At 45.7% G+C, this 9231-nt stretch overlaps 1 protein-coding gene across 1 annotated transcript in view; it reads right to left on the minus strand.

The window, feature by feature from the left end:
- LOC144120034 (uncharacterized) overlaps nt 1-3643 on the minus strand; it is a 57025-nt gene extending 53382 nt beyond the window's left edge. The window contains exon 1 of the mRNA XM_077652512.1: nt 3569-3643. The gene's annotated coding sequence lies outside the window, so the exon portion shown is untranslated. The remainder of the gene's footprint in view (nt 1-3568) is intronic.
- Between the last annotated feature and the right edge of the window lie 5588 nt (nt 3644-9231).

The raw sequence follows: 9231 nt of genomic DNA on the forward strand, positions 1-9231 counted from the left end.
CATCCACGAAATATTGAAGTGTTGGAGGGAACGTCTTGCGTAAGCTAGCGAAAAGCTGGTATTTGAAACGACAGCCGATATCACACACGGTCCCGGGTTGATATTAACGCTTTCCACGGCATGGCCAGAAGGTACGGCAATGTTCGCAACCTGCTGGCGAACGGACTGGATGATGGCCAATGTGTTGTCCGGTAGTTCTAAACTGGAGACAGCGGGCGCCATCGCCTCCAGTGCGCGCCGCACGACGCGGGTGAAGTTAGCCTGGCCGAAAGGCTGCCGCAGTGTCGGCAGATGATCACATGAGGAACTGGCAGCAGTGTTCGACAGCCGGTAAAAGAGGGGGTAGGGGAATGCGCCTGTGTTTGGCCTGCTCGCAGAGCCGCCCCACATAGAGAACTTGGGCGACCATAGAACAGTCTTTACATAGCAGGAATGTAAACGCGTGGTCGGTTATACCTTTTAGTATGTATCCCACTTTATCTGGCTCGCACATATCTTTGTCAGGTTTCCTACACAAGATCAGGAGGTCCTGAATGTAGGCGATGTAAGGCAGGGAAGATGTTTGGGCATGCGCCGTGAAAGCCTTCTTGGTGGCGAGTTGACACACGATAGGTTTGCCGAACAGGTCGCAGAATTTCTGCTTTCAGACATCCCAAGGTGTAAAATCATCTTCGTTGGTCTAAAACCCCACCCGCGCGGTGCCGTTCAGATAATAGCTCATATTGGCGAATATCAGGGTCCAATCCCACTTGTTATGCGTCTTGACGAGTTCATAAAGTGCGAGCCAGTCGTCCACATCGACGTCGTCAGCCCCGCAGAATGTTCGCGGGGGTGCGCCAGGAAATAGCTGGCGTTGCTGGCCTCGATGGGACGGATTCAGTATACATTACGACAGTGGCGAGGTGGCGGCTACTGTGAGATCCAGCTTGGGGCTCGGCATCGAATTTTGCCAACTGCACCAAATATTGCGCAATGAATATTCGCAAACTGAGGTTTTCTACGAGACCAAGGGCCCATATGCGAGGCAGCAGAACAGCTTAGAAACGCGCCCCGCAATGTCGTAGTCGTCCTGTGCACTTCATCGTCGTCTAGGTGTACGTAGTAATCTTTTAATGTTGATATTTGTGCTTGCTCGCAATGCGGAAGGCGTGTGGTTGCGAGAACGAAAGGCTTTTTATGTGGCCTGGATGCAGCGACATTCTGTCAGATCAGCCCTTTAGTATCGCCTTGACACCGATAACGGCAAATAAATTCTATATCCCAGGTATTCATCACAACAAAGACGTGAGCGGTAGCTATATTCTACTATCTTGCCATCCGCCTTATGATATCACTCACTGCAAGGCTGACACTTCCAGGTCTGAACTAGGTGGCACGGCCAAACGGCACACGCCCTGAAGAGTGCGTTTAGCGGCCGACATGAGAAACATATTGATCGCTAAGCGAGAAGTTCAGCAGTTTTCGACATGGACTAACGATGTCCTTCTGCCCAGAGACAGCTCTGAACGTAGCTATCTCTGCAAACATATTGCTACTGAACTCTGACTATGTACAGACTACAGTGTTCGTAGCGTTTGAAGGCGAAATGCCACCTGTAAGGTAAAGTGATGAGGCAGAAAATTTCAGCGGGAGAAACGGCCACACGTGCCGAAAGACAATCATCAGAATATCATTGTGCAAGTTATTAGCGCAGAAGTGCTGTTTACAGTTTAGTTCGATGAGGAATGACTGCAGCACCCACCAAGGACGCACGTAATGTGCACAAAATTACCTTTTCTTCGAACCATAATTTAATGGATAGAATCAACCGAGAACAAAAATCTAGACGCGAATCTAATAACGCATAATAGAACGTGCCTCTTTTCTAGCCGTATTGGGTGCATTCCTACTGTATGCGTTTTTAACAGGATAGACGCAAAGCGCCTGAACGATTACCAGAGAAGTTACTTTTATGTTTCCATGCGGCCGCTTCGATGTTGAGCAATAATATCTTTCCAGTCAAATGTGCGTGCTTTTATCGCGTGGTGCTTTGAGCTGGCTTTAAGTCCGTTGTTAAATACCATTTTCTTATTGCCCCTGAAAAACGGCGGTTATTGGATTTCACCGAAAGCCGCATTGGAAGGGCCTCCGGTTGCTACTGCGTCGTATAGGGTGCAATCTGGCTGATCCGTAGGATCAGCCAGATTAGCCCAAGCATGCGCTTAACTTGTGGTAACACTAAGGCTCTTCGCTGACGACAGCGTTCTGTACACTACGGTGCGTACACCGGACGACCAGTTAAAATTAAATTCTTCTGTAAATAACATTGCCAGGTGGTGCGAAACATGGGGAATGGAAATTAATATAAACAAAACGTCTTGCATCTCATTTACCCGTAAAAAAGTGCATGTTGTATATTCTTACAATTTATCAGAATCTAACATAATGAGGGTGGATACGGTGAAATATTTAGGCTTTACATTTACCCACAAGCTAAGCTGGAACCCTCATATAACCAACACGTGTGCAAGAGCATTCAAACAGCTCAGATTTTCCCGTAGAAAACTGTCGGCAGCTCGCCCTCATGTAAAGCTAACAGCCTATAATACCCTCATAAGGCAAATCCTTGAGTACGGCACTATCCCCTCATCAATCATACCTCAGAGAAAAACTAGAAAAAATTCAAAACCAGGCCCTTCGCTTTATTTACCCCTGCTACTCACGCCATTACAATGTATCTTCCCTGCCAGCTAAAGCGCGTATCCCTACCCTTGCTTGTCGGCGACGCGTAGCTTGGATGAAGTTTCTCTTTCTTCTTTGCAACGATCGTATAAGAATTGGTAAAAATCGGTACATCATGGCACCTTGTCATCGTTCAAAGCGATTAAACCATGAAAAGTGCATCAGACCCATCCCTGCGCGATGCAACACATAAATTCTCATTTTTCCGGTTAGCCGTTGAAGAACACAATAATCTGCCTCACGAATTCATAGCCGACGTCTCTCTTGATATCTTTTTGAAAACGTAGAGTCATCTTTTGTAAAACAGAATATACAATAATAAAGAAAAACTTCTGCGATGTCTCGAGCTATTCACCGCGAGTGTTTTTTCTTACTTGTGCCGTTTGACCATAATGGTGACCTGATTGTATTGTATCTCTTCGTGGTTTCGTCATTCTTTCCAGTGTTTTAGTTGCATCTAAATGAACGTGTATGGCAATGCGCATGTATTTCGACAGTTGACGGTCTCTTAACACACTGTATATTTGTTATCAGCCTATTAGCTCTGTCTATCCTGCTGCAGTGCGCGTGTTTTATGTCTTGTGCATGTTATACTGGATATGCTATTGTTTTATATAACTGTCTCATTATTTTGCCCACTCCTGTAAGAGCTTACTTAGGCTTACAGTATGCTTAAATAAATAAATAAATAAATAAATAAATAAATAAATAAATAAATAAATAAATGCGAGTGCCTACCAAAAATTACACTGCTTTACGTAAAGGCACAGATACCGGAAATACACGAGAGTTCAACCTATAAGATAGCGGATACGAACGCTTGTAATATGCCTCAAGGGCACTATACCTCATCACCGGAGGACGCTGTGCGCTCAGCGTGAATTACAGTATCCGGCCGCGGTGAGCGCACGTCCTTAGCCAGAGAGAGCTTCCGCTTGGGGAGCTGCGGGCTGCCCGTGGGACCTGGCACAGTTGGCACAGCGGCAACGCTGAAGGCTTCTCCCCCTATTCGTCGTTCACCGCCGTCCCCTACGGGCACCTGTGATGTTGCAGATCGATATTTAACATTTTCATGAAACAGCAGATGCCTCATGCTGAACCAAGAGAGATATCGCGTGTGGCGGATACAATGAGTCTCCAGAACAGCCGGATGGCTATTCAGTCGTTTAGACGCTATAATACGTGCCAACGAACGGCTGATTAATTTCGCACAGGTTATGCAAAGCTTTTCCGACTGTCACCTCCATGCGTGTGTCATCGAGCCACTGGCATATAACGAAGGTGCGCGCATCCGTTGTTTTTCAACTGTCATGATGACGTTTGTTGCCGGTTGTGGATGCACACAATCACAAACATGGGGTGGGGGGGTGGAGGGGGGGGGGGGGCTGCTTTTAAGGCATCCAGTCAGCTGATGTAGCTGGAGTGGCTATGATTCACAATGAATATTTCACAAGTGTACCTATAGCTTATGGCCCAAAGGCATGATATCCATTGTTCAGTCTCCGTCGTTGAGAATGGGGCATTCGATTGCAACCGGATGGCAGCGATTTCGTGAAGCCAACCATTATCCATTTAGCTACTATTCTCCTATATAATATTGGGAACAAATATGCATTTAAGTAAACCAAAAGGCGTTTTCATGAGAGTACAGCAGATTAGAGGACTGACTAATGAGGTAACTGACGGCCGGTAATACTAAAGGATATATTCGAAACTGCTTTACACACCAGCAAACGATCAAGTGTCGCTTAAGCCGCCGCGGTTGCTCAGTGGTTATGACGCACGGGTGCTGGCCCGATATACACGGGGTTGATCCCGGCCGTGGGGGTCGAATTTCGATGGATGCGAAATTATAGAGGCCGGTGTACTGTGCGATGTAAGTGCACGTTAAAGAACCCCAGGTGGTCGAAATTTCCGGCGCCTTTCACTACGGCGTCCCTCACACCCTGAGTTGCTTTGGGACGTTAAACGCCCATAACCAAAACAAATCATATGATGCGCATGGCACCTGGCGTCTAGGAACGATCACACTGCTTGTGATACATGGAAAGACAGGAACTTCTTAGGTGTACTCATGATCCTAATTCGTGCTACAGGTACGCCAACCACGGCAGATAAGTGACAATGGTGCAGTTGCAGACAGAGGACCACAGATACACATTCAGATAAGGGTGCGCAAGTTAGCTAGCACTTCATTACCGTATGTGCGGGGTGCACACTGCTTAAGCGTTGTTTACTAGTTTAGGTGCTCAGAGAGTGATCTCAGCAGGCTGTCAAGTAAACAGCCATAATGGCAAACCTGGGCATTATAGCTGTGTGAGCGTTAGTCTCATTACTTGTTTGTGGAGGTGCTATCCCTTGAAATACGATATCATATGAGCATGGCACGCACGATTCGTCATGAATGGAATTATTGGACAGTACTCGTCCGACCTCCTTATGTTATCAGTCCTGCTGTGTGCATAAAAAGACAGTAAACGAGTGCCCAGTAAGAAGAGGCTGGACTGTATCGCCAAGTGGTGCGTCCTTTGGTGCCTTGATTCAGTTATGAAGGTGGTAATGATATGCCATATTGAACGTCCCGAAGGACACATGGGCTGCGTGGGACGTCGTAATGGAGAGCTCCGGAATAACTCAGACCATTGAACGTGCGTTGATACAGCACAGCGCACGGGCGTTTTTGTATTTCGCCTCCATCGAAATGTGGCCGCCACCGCTGGAATCCAAGCGATGACCTACGGATAAGAATCCGGGCGCCACTGCCACTTACCCGCCGCGATAGTATATTCTACGAAAACATTCAGGCTAATGCCTTTAAACAATTCTGAGCGAACTGTTTTAACTAGTCCCGTTTTGCTGCGACGCTGAAGCAAAGTAACATCGCTGGAAACGTACTGAAGCACCATGGGGTTATTGTTTAATTTTAGCCTCGTTTAATTTCAACCTGGACATGAAATTTGCTTGAAAATTGTTCACAGCAGCGCAATTAGTTGGCATGGTTACAACAGCCTAAAAGACAATGGACAATGAAGAAGAGGAAACACAATGCGGTGCTATAAACCCATTGCTTTATTAAAGCACGCTTGCATAAGAACAAACGAAAAATACAGAGAACTGTGAAAAAGCTTCTCTTGCGCTGCCCAGTCGTGGACAAGACGATGCCTACACCAGGCCATGTTGCGTCATCAGTGAATTAGGGATAATCAGCGCAGATTGCACCAAACAAATCTCCTTTTTGTGCATATATGGTGACTGATGATGACGAAGATCGCACTGGGGTAATTTATTTCTCCATGTTTCGCCGTGTTAATTTGTTTCTTCTTAGCTTTCCTATATATGGGTGATCTCGTCAGTAAAGCATTCATTTGATAGCCAGCCCAACGTTGTCCTGCTCTTTGTTCATTCTCCATCATTTTTGTGCAGTCGGAGCAATGTCAAGAAACAACAATTTAGCCTAACTTTCCTGCATTTGAAGGATTTAGTGCTTGTTCAGATTGAAAGTGCGTACCTGAGTGTTGTACCAGTGTGCTCGTACAGTGACGTCTGACCAACAATTGGAGACTAAAGGCAGTTTTTAGGGACTAAAGGTTTATTTTTGTATTTCGTGCGCTGCCTTGCAGTAAATGCCGCTCTTCATACGCCCGAAAATTTGCAACGTGCCGCTATTGCTACAAATATCTTTCAAGAACTTTTACACTATCAATTTTGGTTGCAGTATAAGAGTCCAGAAATGCTTTCCGTTTAGCGGCACCTCCTAATGAAGCTAGCTTTGCAGTATCACGGCACGCACAGAAAAGCCTCGAACCTGTCCCGAGTCAATTAAGGCATCCTTTTAGCGCTTGAAGCCTGGATTAAATGCTTTAAATTTTACAACACTGAATTCGCCTGCTTTTATTTAGGCTTTCTTTGAACTTGCACTCTGCGGTTCGTTTCTAAGCGATGAAAACTTGACCTATATAGCGAAGATAATATCGTTGACGTAATAAATTCCTCCTTACCGGTGATTTCTCGATGGAATCTTGTTTGCCTGATATGAATAAATGAAGGAATTGATTGTCGATAAGATTGAAAGTGAAATAGTACCATCGTACTGAATACAGGTGTCCTGAACAAGCAAAGAAAACCAGTTTGCGTGCTACAAGACAGTGTGTCATATATTTCGTAGCCCGGAAACGTAATCATTTACTGCCCAGTGACATTTTGTTACGGCCGTAGAGCTTGGCAGCTCCACTTTGCACAAACAACGGCAGCCATTATATATGCGCTTGTTGAAAGTGGGCTACAAATGTGGATTATCACTCCCATTTTTATTCCTTTCCATTCTAGATGACAAAAGCAACCTATTCCACAATACCACATAGTCCCGGCTGTGCTCTTCTGCGCCTGCGTAACGCTCATTTTCAAAGAATGAACCCCACCTCGGTTAGCTGTGATAAGACGTGCTCTGCCGATGATCCTCTTAATTACGCCTCAACCTTCAGTACAACAGTATTCATAGTGTTAATCCGAAATATGACGGGTATAAATACGATTCTAGTGCGAACATCAAGGGACAAGCGGTAATTTGATTTCGATTAGTTTGAAATAATTATGTATTTATTAAGCTAATTTCTGCTTTTTGCTTTACTTTTCTTTGTTAAAAATTAATCTCCCACGTATCATTCCTGCTGTACTCTACGCAGAGTGGGTGGGGCCTTCTTAGAGCCTTCAGTACCGGCTTTCCTTCGGAAACAGAGGAACCAAGGAAAGTGACTCAAATGTCGCAGTAAAATTTTTTAAACGATGGTGAACACGATATAGTTGCTCTTTAGCAGACTGCCCTATGGCAGAAAAAAAAATGCGCCTCGAAAGAAAAGCCCCTCCCCCTAGCAATATTAAATCACTACAGCCATTGCAGGGCGCAACAGAAAGTTTCGCATACTTACTGCCCACGTCATTCGGCGGCCCGTTCACGTCTCCTGTGAAGTTCAAATAATAAGCATGAGTCCATGAAACCGAGAATGGTGATATTTATCGTGATCGCATTTTTGCACATCTGTACTATTTCGTTATGTTCAGCAGGTCGCTAAAAGACGGGCGATCCAATCACGTCGCGTGAAAATGAAATTACTTCATAGAAAATATGACGTGCGGAAGGGGCCGTTTAGCCTTTACAGTTCCACAAACTTGCTCTGAAAAGACGAACCTGACATTTCTGCGTATGTGAGCTCTACTCGATCTGCCGACCGCGAAGGCGCCCCACATCAAGCGCAACACTCAGCGTGCTTTTTTTTTTTACCTAGCGAAGTGCACTTGTGTGACTTTTTGTTCCTTTGGTGACATTGTTCGACAGCAAACGGCATATTATTTCGTGAAAATTTTGAAGTTCAAAATGAAAGATTGTTCTGCTACGAATTATTGAAATTCGTGAAGATTATGACGACATCAAGACGACTATCGGCTCCGTGGTCGCTACAGGAAGAAATGGGTGTCGGTGTTCTCTAGCCTGAAATCTTTGTGCGAAAATATAATTATTTATTTATTTAGGACGCTAAATGTGCCGCATGGTATAAAACGTGATGCCATTAATGAGCGTTATTACGTTAATAGGTTAAAAAAAGGCATACAGTCCAGTAAGGTGTAGAAAGTCACATAATCCTCGGGCATAAATGTTTTTCGTTATCCACAAGTTGAAATCGGAGTCATTGTTTGACGACAGGCCTGCCTCTTGCAGAACGCGAGCGCGCACCAGCGAAGTTCCTGGGCTGGTCCACAATAAGTGGTGAACAGTGGTGTCAGAAGCGGGTGTGTCGCAGTGAGGGCATTTTTCTGGCGCAGGAATCTTCTCACTTTTCCAATGGTGGCGAACAGCAGGTGTAACGGCCACTCCGACACGCAGCCGCCTCAGAGAAACCTCATCCATCCGTGATAGGTTGGGAGGAACGGGGTGTGTACGCGGGGGAATAAGAGCACGTGTACGCTGCCTGAGGGAGGCTGAAGATGTTAAATATGTCAGAAGTGGATCAGGTGGCAAAGAGGCAGGAGGTGTTGGCGGTACGTCCGCTAAACGAGATGACATGTCAGATGCGATGCTATCGACATCTGTGCGTGCTTGAAGCCAGTGTATGAGCATAGGGACCGGGTAAGATTTGCAAGCAGCGTGTATGTCCTGGGAAACCCGAAGGGTACCACGCACTTTCTTTAGGTGCTTGAGAGCTTCTTGGGAATGAGTGAATAGGTGTACCTGGTTATAAGGAGGGTCGTAAGGCAAAGCTGCTATGGCATTTAAAATCGCTTGGAGCTCCAAGAGAAGAAGGAATTTTCAGTACAGTAGGTCTGGCGGCTGTAGAGTTGAGGGTGTGTCGGGCTTATAAAAGCAGTTGATCCCCCCGTTGAGGTTATGGCGACATCTGTGTAAAAGATGCAGTCCTCATGTTGGATAGAAAAAGTTGATGGTAATGGCTGTGAGGAGAACTCCGACTTCTTATGAAAAGCTGGCTTGTTTGATGTAATGTGGCAGTAGTCCCATGG

This window comes from Amblyomma americanum, chromosome 2 (assembly GCF_052857255.1).
Source record: "Amblyomma americanum isolate KBUSLIRL-KWMA chromosome 2, ASM5285725v1, whole genome shotgun sequence".
NCBI classification, from domain to species: domain Eukaryota; kingdom Metazoa; phylum Arthropoda; class Arachnida; order Ixodida; family Ixodidae; genus Amblyomma; species Amblyomma americanum.